The following is a 9,357-nucleotide window of genomic DNA, read 5'->3' on the forward strand; positions in this document are numbered from 1 at the left end:
TTAAGTTTTCCCTGGTTACATCAGCATTTTTTTAACTTAAAAAGAAAAACATGTGCCCTAAAGAACAGCTTAAGTTTTACTGTATTTTAACCACAATCTCATTTTTGCATGGATTTAGCAAATCAGGGGTGTTTTTCTTTCAAGGAAAAGGTGAGAATTTGAGTGGCTGCATTTGACAAATGTGTTGTCAAATGCCCCCTGAAGCTTGGAAATCAATCGACCATGTTTCTCTCATGGAGCAATAGGAACAAGACAGAACATGCCTGTGATCACAGGTCTCCCCTTAGGGTTCTTTTGAGCATGGGAGAAGAGTACCACATTTGTCATCACTTTTTGAAATCCCAGAAATTGCCTTTCAGTAGAAGACTCTGTTCCTTATAAAACTATTTTCTACATTTTTCCCAGCATCATGCAGGCAGGGACTACCTCTGTGTTGTACGCAATTATTGTATTCTATCTTATACAGTAAGTGCTCACCAAGTGTTTGTTGCGTGAATGAAGCAGAGTCCCATCTTTTTATGTTGATAGTTCCCCTGGTAGACAAAATTTGAAATGTTCAAAACAGCACTTAAAGTTTGCTCCATTCGTTTGAACAATTAATTACTCATATTAGTTTTGAGTGAAATAAGCAAGTCATTTCTTATGTTTTTTTTTTCCCCAAAACAATGAGCATATAATAGATGTTCAATAAATATCTATTAAACTAAGCTTAACTTCTAATCTTTTCCATTTCCTTTTACAACAACCTAGCAAAGCCAAAGGATACACAGGTTGTTCCTGAAAATAAAATGGCAATGTAATGAATTCATAAGACTGGAAATCCACAAACCATGACAGGAGAGCTAATTTTAATAAAAGAGGCAGCATATGTGTTTTGAGTTGAGAAAGAATAAAACATTCTTATTCTAGATTAACACTAATTTTTCCTTAACTATGAGGCATGTTGAAGAGAGAAGATAATGAGCCTATCTGGTTTAAAGTCCAAAATGATTGCATTAAATAAGGGCATCAGGATATTCTGTGACTGCAAAACTCATCGGGTTACCTATTACAGCATTCAGTGGTGACCTAGTTTGAGCAATTTGAACAAGGGAATTAAGGTTTCATAGAGGAGAAATAACAGCAATTCCAGTTACATAAATGTAACTAATTCAATAAAATACCATTTTTCCCCTAGAATTTACTAGCAATCAACTAGATTAAATAAGTCTATATACAGACAGTTCCCATTAGTAACCTCTCTAATAATAAAACAGATGGTATCATTCTGGATAATGTAAAAGGCTTTACTCTAAAAAGAACAGATGTGACTACAAAATTAAAGTACAACAAAACAAAACCTGAACACTGAAATTTTAGGAAAAACATTTTGTTAATTTATTAAGTACATCTCACCAATTCTTGTATATATGTCTGAAACATTCCATATATGCTTCAACTCACACTGAGTAGGAATTTAGTTTTTGCCACATATATTTTCTACTTCACTTCTCTGTGAGGAATGTGTAACTATATTTGCCTTAAATATGTAAATTTAAATTTGTATTTAAATTGTCTTAAATATTTTGCTTTGAATTTGTAGTGGGACTAACACACTTGAGAAAATGCATTAGGAAATTTATTCACTTCCTAAACCAGGTGAATTCCAAAGGGAAAGTATTTTCTTATTTCTCAGAAGGTAAAGCAACATTAGAAACTAAAGAAAGGGGGCTTCCCTGGTGGCACAGTGGTTAAGAATCTGCCTGACAAATGCAGGTAACACGGGTTCAAGCCCTGGTCCGGGAAGATCCCACATGCCATGGAGCAACTAAGCCCGTGCGCCACAACTGCTGAGCCTGAGCTCTAGAGCCCACGAGCCACAACTACTGAGCCCACTTGCCACAACTACTGAAGCCCGCACACCTAGAGCCCATGCTCCACAACAAGAGAAGCCACCGCAATCAGAAGCCTTCACACCACAGTGAAGAGTAGTCCCCGCTCTTCACAACTAGAGAAAGCCTGCACGTAGCAATGAAGACCCAAAGCATCACAAATAAATAAATAAATAAATTTATTTTTTAAAAAAGGAAGGAAGACGTCTGTGTGATTAGAAAACATGATAACAGAGACCAAAAGTTCACTGCAAAATTCTGAAATCCTCCTCTCTCCCTTCCTTGTCTCTATGCACATCTCTCCTTTTCCTGTCTCTATGACAGAGCAATCATGAGACAATATTTCACTATACCAAATGTTATAAATACTGCCTAAATCCTAATAAAGAAACAGCTTTTGCTTCTGTTGATCTATGTTTCTGTTTCCTAGTTCATTCATTTCTCTTTTTTTGCTTCCTTTCATCAATTTTTTTTCAACTTTTTGCGCAGATACTTCAATAATTTGAACTATTTTCAAACTGAGCTATAAAAGAAACTCCATGTACTTTTTCTTTTTTTAGCAACTTCAATGAGCAGAAATTTCAATGACACTCAATTCTAAAAATTTATTGTAATTTTCATTGTGATTTCGCCTTTGTCTCATGTAGTAGTCCTTTTTTAGTTTACAAATCTATGGAGCCTTCCTAAATAATTGTTTATTCTTCACAGATGTAGAGAACAAACGTATGAACACCAAGGCGGGGAAGTGGTGGGGGTGTGGGTGGTGTGGGATGAATTGGGAGATTGGGATTTAATATATATACTAATATGTATAAAAAAGATAACTAAATAAGAACCTGCTGTATAAAAAATTAAATAAAATTCAAAATAATAGTAATTGTTTATTCTTGACTTCTAATTTAATGTACTGTGTTCAGAGGACTTGCTCTGACCTTCACTGAGACTTCTTTTGAGAACTACTACCTGTACCTAATGCCACTGTTTATAACTGTTTTATGTACCCTTAAAAAGAATGTATATTTTCTACTTTAGGGTACAGATCAAGCTATTATTTTTTTTCAAGATCACTACATTTTTATCTACTTGATCAATTTCTGATAATGGTTTGCTAAAAATCTCCCAGTATCTTTGTGAATTTATCAAATTTACCTTATAATTGTGTCAGTTTTATATTTTGAGACAATGCTGGGTACACAGAAGTTCATAATTTTTATATCTTCTTAGTTAATTCTTCCTTTATTATTATGTAATAATCTTTATCTCTGCTTATGCTTTTTGCCTTAGTTTCTACTTTGTATAATTTTGTTTTGCCAACTATTTTAAATTATAATTTTCCTGATATATATTTTAATTATCTCTTTATTTTCTATCTTTCTATGTGGTTTTGTTTCAGATTTGGCTCTTGGATACATCATATATTAATAAATGGATTTTGTAATGTTTATCCAATCTAATTATGTCCTCAGTAGTGAAGATTAATCAATACACACTTATTGAATCTTCATATGTACTATCACACTGGTCATATTTCTAACATTTTCTTTTTTGTTTTCATTTTTTCTCTTTTGCTGCATTCTGTTGGATTGTTTTACATATAACAACAATAATGATGATGATGATGATAATAAATAAAATTTAGCATTTAGTGTAGGGTATATATTATAAGGGCTTTACATGTACAAATTCATTAAACCTTCACAACAACTCTATAAGAGAAAGACTATTAAGATCCCCATCTTGCATTTGAGGAACTTGAGGCACTGAGAGGCTAAGTAACTTGCTCTAGGTCACACAGCCAGTAAGAGATGGAGCTAGATCTGAACTTAACAAGTCAAGTTCCAAAAATTACACTCTTAACCACCACACTGTCCTCTTCTTAAGGTACCTTTTACAATGATTTTTAAATGACTTTGGTTTCAGAAAAAGATTTACACTTACATCTGTAAGAACTTCCAAACTATGAACAATTTTAGAGAGTCTGACATCAACAATGGAAAATAGGCACAAACTTTCTGAAAAACTACTATTATCTTACTCTTCTATTCATTGCCTAAAATTGAGAAAGAGTGGAGGAGAATCACCACATGGCCTCATGATTCTTTTAAGTTGCATTTTCGAAGTCCAAACCATTTACAAATTAAATTCATTCTAAGAAAAACTATTTTGACTTGTAGAATATAGAGCAAATGATGATCCAGGACTCTTTAGCCTAGGTTTTAAGAAGGTCTGGCAGCTTCTGCTTTATGCTCTTTGGACCCTAAGCTGGTATGAAAGAAGTTAAGTAACTAGAGAGAGAGGACCTGTGGAGTGGCCCTGAAGGATGCAATGCAATGTGGAACACAGGCCACATGAAGAAGCACAAGTGCCAGAGATGTGAGTGAAGAAGCCCTTCTCAATCTTCCAGTCCCCAGCCAGTCTAGGCATTGCAGCTGAGGGACTTCATGGAGCTGAAACAAACCATCCCCATTCTGCCCTCTCCAACATGAGAAATATTTAAATGGTTGCTGTTTTGAAGCTACTCCACCTCTTTCACTTCCACATCAAAGTCTCACACTGGTACATATAATTGCTGAAGCCTATGTCACATGCCTGTGGTAGCTGTAAGGATGTCCACTGATCTCCATCCTGACTCCTCCATTAGGGGGCTGGGAAATAACATGAAAGTTTATCTCGTATATGAAAAGATAATGGCACCCATGAATAAGACAGATGGATACTACACATACCTAACAGTCATGATGCGGAAATGTGACCAACTAACCCTGGATCATGGAGAGCAGGGACTTTAACTGCTGAATTAAGAAAGAACTGCAAAGAATCTAGCAGATGCATAGCAGTCACAATGTGTTAAATAAATGACAGAATTATGAAATGCTGATCACATTTTGCATATCTCTCATTTCAACAGATATTAATATCTGTTTCATGGTGGGAAAAGAGTTTCGTATATAGTTTTTCTTTTTGATGACTATCATAATGTGGGGATGGGGGAAGCAGAAGTAGTAACAGCTTCTGAGGACTAGTAATGAAATTGTTTAAGTGTAAATGGACATAGAATAGTTAAAATAGCCTAATTAAAGACTCACAGACATAAAGAACAGACTTGTGGCTGCCAAGGGGGAAGGGGGTTTGGGAAGGAATAGACTGGGAGTTTGGGATTAGCAGACGCAAACTATTATATAGAGAATGGATAAACAACAAGGTCCTACTGTATAGCAGAGGGAACTATATTCAATATCCTGTAACAAACCACAATGGAAAAGAATATGAAAAAGAATATATACATATCTATACACATATATGTCACTTTGTTGTACACCAGAAAGTAACACAACATTGTAAATCAACTATACTTCAATAAAAAATAAATTAAAATATATATATAACCTAGTTAAGTTATTGAATTTCAAGGACAAAGAAATAATACTTCAGTCACTCAAGAAGAAAACATGTGATAGTTAATTTTATATGTCATATTGACTGGGCTACAAGGTACCCAGCCATTTGGTCAAATATTATTCTGGGTGTGGCTGTGAGAGTATTTCTGCGTGAGATTAACATTTGAATTGGTAGACTGAGTAAAGCAGACTGTCCTCTCTAATGTCGCTTAGACCTCATCTAATCAACTGAAGACTTGAACAGAACAAAAAAACTGAGTAAAAAGGAAATTTACCTGCCTAACTGATTGAGCTGGGACATCAATCTTTCACCCTCAGACTAGAACTTGCACTAATTGGCTCTCCTGGTTTTCAGGCCTTTGGACTCAGACTGAAACTACACTGCCAGCTCTCTTGGGTTGCCAGTTTGCCAACTGCAGACCTTGGGACCTCTCAGCCTCCATAAGCACAATATATATATATATATATATATATATATATATATATATATATATATATATATATATATATATATATATATCTCCTATTGGTTGTTTCTCTGGAGATCCCTGGCTAATACAAGTCACCTACAAGGAAAAATAAATCAAGCTAACCTCAGACAGCTCCACGATATTCAGTGCTAAAAAATAATAGAGCAAGTTTCTGAAGGAAAGAAACCCAATGTCTACAGAATCTTGACGAAGGTAACTCAAGAAGTTCATACATTGCCAAATTGTACTTCAAACATAAAAGTAATAAATATCTTCACATATGCAAGATCTCAGGAACACATATCTATAAGCCTTTTTCAGACAGAAAAATCTACTTGACAGTGAAATCCAACCAATCAAGAGATGAATCAACATAAAGATTTTCTTAAATAGAGAAGCTGTGGTGAAACAAGTGATAGCAAGACTTGTGGTTACAGAACAGCACTTAAATGTCATAAACTTGAAAACATGAAAATGACAACTTACCTAAAAAATCAGCAGGAGGAAGAAGGGTTGGGAGTAAACATAAAAGCACAAACTATTTTCATTTATCATAATAGCAAAATAATAGATAACATTAAAAAAATACATCATGAAAAAAATGGCTCCAAAGACTTCACTTTTTTCATAATCTTTTGTTGTTAACCTTAAAAGGATACTTTACAAAGTAATATCTCTTTTCATGGATAAACAGTCACTTAAATTTAGCAGTTCTTTCCATTTCACCCATTTCTTTTTCTTCCTTTAAAATTATGTGAATTTAATGTCAACTTAAATTTAAAATGTTTAATATAAAAAGCAGTAGATGTAATCTTATTATTAAAAATTATTTCTCTCTAATGTCTATATGGAAATGTACATTGGAAAATACTAGAAAACTTTTTTTATATTTCTGAGAAAAACTAAGAACATTACATTCCACCAAAATGTTTTTCACATTTAAATAGCAACAAACATTCTCAAGCATGAAAGAACCCAGGGAATATAACAAACTTGAGACTTTTCTGGGGAAAAAATGTATGCTTTAAATTGTGCCAATAAAATTAAACCAATAAAGAAATGAATGGATAATTCAAATTATTTGTATTTTTTTATTTTATTTTATTTTATTTTTTTGCAGTACGTAGGCCTCTCACTGTTGTGGCCTCTCCCATTGCAGAGCATAGGCTCAGCGAGCCCGCTCCGCGGCATGTGGGATCTTCCCTGACTGGGGCACAAACCCATGTCCCCTGCATCGGCAGGCAGACTCTCAACCACTGCGCCACCAGGGAAGCCCAATTATTTGTATTTTAATATAGTGAGAGCTGAAACCATCTTCATCCACACAGCTTACTGTCTATGTTCACACGACTTTATTATTCCACTGTCCTCATCAATATAACTTTACTATTCCAGGAAATTCTTGCCCAGGAAGATAAAAATAACATTTTTGTTCATTCCAAGAATTCTACAAAAGATTCATAAACTCTTCAATAAAAAACAGAAATAACAGTTTACGCCCCCAGACTCTGGACCCATCACCTCAAAATCCACAAATTTTAAACTATTAGACTATGATTCTTACCCAATTCTAATCAAGCCACTACACTGGAAGTCCAGGCTTAAACAGGACTCCAAGACTCTCATAAACATCCCAACTTTGTCCTTCTCCCTCTAAGATGCTAAGACACTGTCAATTCAGTGTTTCTCCTTACTGTGGTAAGAATAAATGCGGCTTTGTCTTCTCAGTGAGTTGTTTGGGTGGTATTCTAGGGTAGCCAGCATTCAACAAAAATCATGACTAGAAAAGAAAAAACAACACAAATCAAGGCAAGAAAGTAACGATAAGAAAATCCAAGCATACCTTAGAAACTAAGGATAGGAAGGAGGAGAGATGGGGTGCATAAAAGCTGGAGACGAATAAGACCAAAATTCCTTAACAAAGGTCTGAGGTGGGTTCCACTTCCTTAAAAACAGGGTCTTGAAGAGAGCTGTTGCATTCCTTCCTGGGAGGCCGAGTGAACAAAGCCCAATCTAACACCTTTGCTTCCGTCTTAAGCAGTGTTCGTCAAGTGTGGCTCACGGACTGCCCACCTCAGAATCATCTGGAGTGTGTAACAGCAATGCTTTCCCCCAGACCCTACTAGCATCTCTACAAGGAGGCCTTGGAACTGGCATATTTAGTACGCTCTGCGCATTAATAAACCTCACACCGAATTAGAGAATCCCTGAGCTAAAGGGTGCAACTCTCATATCTAAATTACCCTTTCCAGGGGCCCCAGTGGCGGCTGCGGTCTGTGCAGCGGCGGCAGGGAGGGGTGTGGGGAGGGGCGGTGGCGTTGGGATCGAGGTCGGGAGCGGCGGAGACGAAGCTGGGCAGGACAGCGGGAAGGCCAAGGCTAAGGCAGTGTCTACTCACAGAGAGCTGGGCTACAGTTTCCCGTGGGCTGCATCCACAGACATTTTAAGACTCGCACCACGAGCCACAAGGAAGAGCGGCTGCCACTGTGGTAGTGCCCGGGCCGTACTTCTCCAGTAGCTGGAGCCAGCAGGGGACGCTTCCGAGGATCTCGAAGTTACGCGGATCACTCTGTGCCACGTGCAGCGTGCGATCCGCGGTGACGAGAGGTTGGACTCCCTTATCAAGGCTACCATAGCTGGGGATGGTGTGATCCCTCACATCCGCAACTCTCTGATTAAGGGACAGCAGAGAACTGCTTAGATAGTTATTTTAACTGACATTCTTCCTCCACCGTCATTGTACTGTAACTGGGGCAGAAGAAAAATAATGGGGCTATGTGGAATTTTTAAAACAGTTAAGTGGAAAAGCATAGAAAGTTGCTTCAGACTTGCTAAAAGAAGCATTTGTAGGTTCCTAGACTCGAAGTTTGATAAAAGTAGCTTTTGGGGGACTTCCCTGGTGGTCCAGTGGTTGAGACTTGGCCTTCAAGGCAGGGGGTGCAGGTTCCATCCCTGTTGGGGGAGCTAAGATCCCACACGCCTTGTGGCCAAAAAAAAAAAAAAAAAAAAGACATAAAACAGAAGCAATATTATAACAAATTCAATAAAGATTTTAAAAATGTCCACATCCAAAAAATCTTTTTTAAAAAAGTACCTTTTCATGTGACAACAGTTGTGTGTTCCTTGGCTAGGTTTCTCCCATGTTGCTTTATACAAAAATGGAATTGATAAACCATATTTTTAAAATTACCCTTTCCAACTTTATCTTTTATTAAAAGAGCTTTGTTTAATTAAAACAGCTGAGGGCTTCCCTGGTGGCACAGTGGTTAAGAATCCGCCTGCCAATGCAGGGGACACGGGTTCGAGCCCTGGCCCGTGAAGATCCCACAAGCCGCGGAGCAACTAAGCCCGTCCGCCACAACTACTGAGCCTGTGCTCTAGAGCCCGCGAGCCACAACTACTGAAGCCTGCACGCCTAGAGCCCATGCTCCGCAACAAGGGAAGCCACCGCAATGAGAAGCTCGCACACTGCAACGAAGAGTAGCCCCTGCTCGCCGCAACTAGAGAAAGCACGTGCACAGCAACAAAGACCTAATGCAGCCAAAAATTAATTAATTAATTTTAAAAAACAGCTGAGAACTTTTGGATAGTATAGATAGTGGTAAGGTAACCTTCAGC

The 9,357-nt window shown here is 37.2% G+C and overlaps 1 pseudogene across 1 annotated transcript; it reads left to right on the forward strand.

Moving 5' to 3' along the window:
- Window positions 1-4,219: 4,219 nt before the first annotated feature.
- On the forward strand, window positions 4,220-8,440 carry LOC309829619 (histone H2A.V-like; annotated as a pseudogene). The gene is made up of 2 exons: window positions 4,220-4,244; window positions 7,992-8,440. The product of its transcript is annotated as a histone H2A.V-like (transcript).
- The last annotated feature ends 917 nt before the right edge of the window (window positions 8,441-9,357 follow it).

This window comes from Grampus griseus (assembly GCF_964374135.1).
Source record: "Grampus griseus genome assembly, chromosome: 1".
NCBI lineage: Eukaryota > Metazoa > Chordata > Mammalia > Artiodactyla > Delphinidae > Grampus > Grampus griseus.